General features: G+C 34.8%; 2 pseudogenes; both read left to right on the top strand.

Moving 5' to 3' along the window:
* Nucleotides 1-290: 290 nt before the first annotated feature.
* LOC149252169 (cytochrome P450 750A1 pseudogene) lies at nucleotides 291-1100 on the top strand (annotated as a pseudogene).
* An 89-nt stretch (nucleotides 1101-1189) lies between these two features.
* Nucleotides 1190-1579, top strand: LOC149252170 (cytochrome P450 750A1 pseudogene; annotated as a pseudogene).
* Nucleotides 1580-3697: the final 2118 nt, after the last annotated feature.

Below are 3697 nucleotides of genomic sequence, written 5' to 3' on the forward strand. Positions count from 1 at the left end.
AAAACATATTTTTTTTGAAAATAACCTCTTTTTTTTTAATTTATTTTTCTCTCCTAAAAATAATAGTTATCTATTATTGTTATTATAGAATCAAATTGACACCTCATCATTACTTGGAAATCTTAAATTATAATATAAAAAAAAATACAATATTAAATGTTTATCCGACAGAAAATAACGGTTAACTATTATGAACCTTATGTGATTGGCTCATTGACGGCTATTAATACCAAGAGACCGTTTTCCTTTCCAAAAAGTAGAGTGCAGTCATCAGAATGGGTGTGTGCGATATGGCGTTTCGTAATTTGCGTCTTTCTCTAGCTTTTCCTGCAACATTCACAGTTACTGATGGAGGGGTTGCCACAGCAGCTATTGTCTGTATATTCTTCTCTTTCTTCTTGATATGGCTTCTACACAAGAGAAGGATTAGTGCCAGATTACCACCAGGACCCTATGCATGGCCCATCATCGGAAACCTCCACCAACTGAGACTCCCCGCTCATCGTTTTTTTGAAGGCCTCGCCCACAAATATGGTCCCATTTTGTTTATGCGCTTGGGCTCAGTCCCTACCGTCGTAGTTTCTTCTTCTGAGATAGCCAAACATTTTCTCAAAACTCATGATTTGATCTTTGCCAGCCGACCTCTAAGAGCCGCTAGGAGATTAATGTTTTTCAATTTTAACGATGTGGTCTTCGCTCCATATGGACATCACTGGAGGCAAATGAGAAAAATATGCTTGTTAGAACTCCTGAGTGCCAAAAGAATTGAGTCCTTCACGCGTGTGCGAGAGGAAGAGGTGTCTGCCATGATCCATTCAATATGGGAGGAGAGTGAGAAGGGAAGAATGGGCGTTAATGTGAGCAAGGTCATCTCGATTCTCACCTCCAATATTGTTTGGCGAATACTGGTGAAGAAAAGATTTCCAGACGATGATTTGACTGGTGAATTCAAAGAGTTTAAAGATCTCTTGGTACAGTTGACAGCTAGAGTGGGAGACTTCAACATTGGAGACTTCATTCCATATTTGGATTGGATTGGCTTGATGTGTAATGAGCACATTGAAAGAAGAAATCGAATCGATCGTTGGCCAACATGGTAATGTAAAAGAGTCGAATCTGGCAAGCATGAAATACCTCCACTGTGTGGCAAAAGAGACTCTGCGACTCGCTAGCGCTTCCTCATCAATCTATGGAGGCTGTGACCATAGGAGGATACTACATACCTAAGAAAACAACGGTCATGGTAAATGTGTGGGCTATAGGGAGGGATCCCAATATGTGGGGGCAAGATGCTGCAGAATTCAAGCCCGAGAGATTCATGGAAGAAGAGAATATCAATTTAACAGATCAATCGGACTTCAGTATGATACCGTTCGGGGCAGGAAGGAGAGGATGCCCAGGTGCTTCTATGGCTATTCATACCATTGAACTTGCAATGGCTCAGTTGCTGCACACTTTTGATTGGAGGGTTGAAGGCGATCCCTCCCAGCTGGATATGAAAGAGGCCTGTGGAATGACGATTCCAAGACAGGTTCCGCTCTATGCCTATCCAAGGTTGAGGATCAGCGTTTCACCCTAAACCGTAGGAGCAGGAGGAAACGAGGGAAGCGACAGTTTATCTTCAATGGTCTTCCCATTATTCTGCACATCTAATTCTGTCGAGGTTATTAAAAATGCCATCATTCCCGTTATGCGGAGATTGCTGTAAATATTAGCATCTTAGATATATCGCCATTAATATAAATACTCGCATATTCCTGAAGCAGGGGAAGAGAATATGTCAGAAAAAATAATATAAAGTAGATTATTGTAAACGATTGTAAAGTGTCTTCTGTAATAGTGCATTAAGATCAATTATATTTTGAATAATATGGAGTTATATGTAATGGGCTGTCAATACTGAACGTATTATCGTATGTTAAACGTGTTTGATAAATAAATATATTTTCTTGATTGTTATTATATATTTATATTATATAAAAAATTACAATACAATATACAATATATTTTACTATAACACAATGTACATGACCATTAATAAAATTATATATATATAAAATTCGCATTTACAAACGCCATCTTGCCATTACGCCATCTTGCCATTAAGCTATTAGAATATTCAAAATATATATCTACTATATTATGTTTACTATTCATTCATATATTTTTAAAATACTATATGGCATATATATATTATCTATTACTTGTTAAATTACTCTATATTATTTGTTCAATAAAGTTGAATATTTATATTGTTTTATAAAGGGTTCTAGCGTTATTATTATTTATGCTATTAATTATAAATTAAAAATATATTATATTTTTGCATTTATTATAATAAAAATAAAAAACAATAAATAAACTTTAAGCCAATAGGTTTATCCATTTCAATTTGTGGAAGTGGTCTTCCTATTAAATAGATAGATCGTATTTCATACTAAAATAATAATTTTAATAATAAATAAGATAGAATTTTTTTTAATAGTTTTTTCATTTGCAAACTAAAAACTAAGTTTTATTTAATTAATAAGGCGGCATTTGGCTCTTCTATGTGGATGTTTGGGTGATGGATCATTTTAGTTGGTTAATGTGTGATCTTCATGAGGAAAACTTTTCAACTTCAACATATTCAATCGTTGAAGCCGAGAGTTCTGAAAATCTAGAATGAGGCATTCATCACTTGAAAATAGAGCTTGACATTCGAATATGAAAAGGTCACATGACAAGGTATACATTCTCAGTGAAATTGAAGAAGAGAGATGTTACATGAGTCAAGCAAATGAAAGTTGGTTGTGGCACAAGCGTTTGGGAAACCTAATCTTTGATAACTTGGTGAAGATTAGCAAAACTTAAGTAGTAAGAAATATCTCAAAAATTCAAAGCGAGAAAATTATATATGTGTACCATGTCAACATGGAAAGCAAACCAAGACTAGCTTCAACTTAAAGGAATGCTCAACATCAAAGCCTCTCGAACTTATTCATACAAATTTATGTGCTCCAACAAGAACTCTAGCTATACAAGGAGAAATATATTTTATTTTTTTCATGGACGATTATATTATAATGTTGTGGGTATTTTTCATAAGATATAAGTCAAAAGCACTATATTTCTTTAAGACTTTCAAATCAATCGTTGAAAATGAAAGTGAGTTGAAGATCAAATGCTTAAGAAAAGATAGAGGTGGGGAGTTTAGCTCAGGAGAATTCAATGACTCTGTGTAAAATATCGAATCAAAAGTGAACTCTCTTTTGCTAGGACTGCATAACAAAATGGAGTAGTGGAGAAAAAGCGCAGATTTTTACAACAAGCTGTAAGAACAATGTTGGATGCTGATTTACAAGAAAATTTTTGGAGGGAGGTAGTTGGGGCAACAATCTATATCATGAACAACGCTCAAGTACAAATAAACAATGATAAAACTCCATATGAACTATGGGAAGGAAGGCCTCCTTCTATAGAACACTTCAGAATATTTTGAAGCAAATGCTCTATGAATATTAATGATGATTCACTAGAGAAATTTCTTTCACGTGTTGACGAAGAAATTTTCCTTGGATACTCATTGAGAAGCAAAGCCTACAAATTCTACAACAACTGGTTGTGGAAGAGAGTCAAAATCATCGATGTAAAGATAGATGAAGCTCTTCCTACACAAAAATCTATTCAAACCAATGAAGAACACCCTACCCTTGCA

Source organism: Pinus tabuliformis, chromosome 7 (assembly GCF_031772625.1).
Source record: "Pinus tabuliformis cultivar Carrire ecotype Pingquan chromosome 7, CPIR1, whole genome shotgun sequence".
NCBI classification, from domain to species: Eukaryota; Viridiplantae; Streptophyta; class Pinopsida; order Pinales; family Pinaceae; genus Pinus; species Pinus tabuliformis.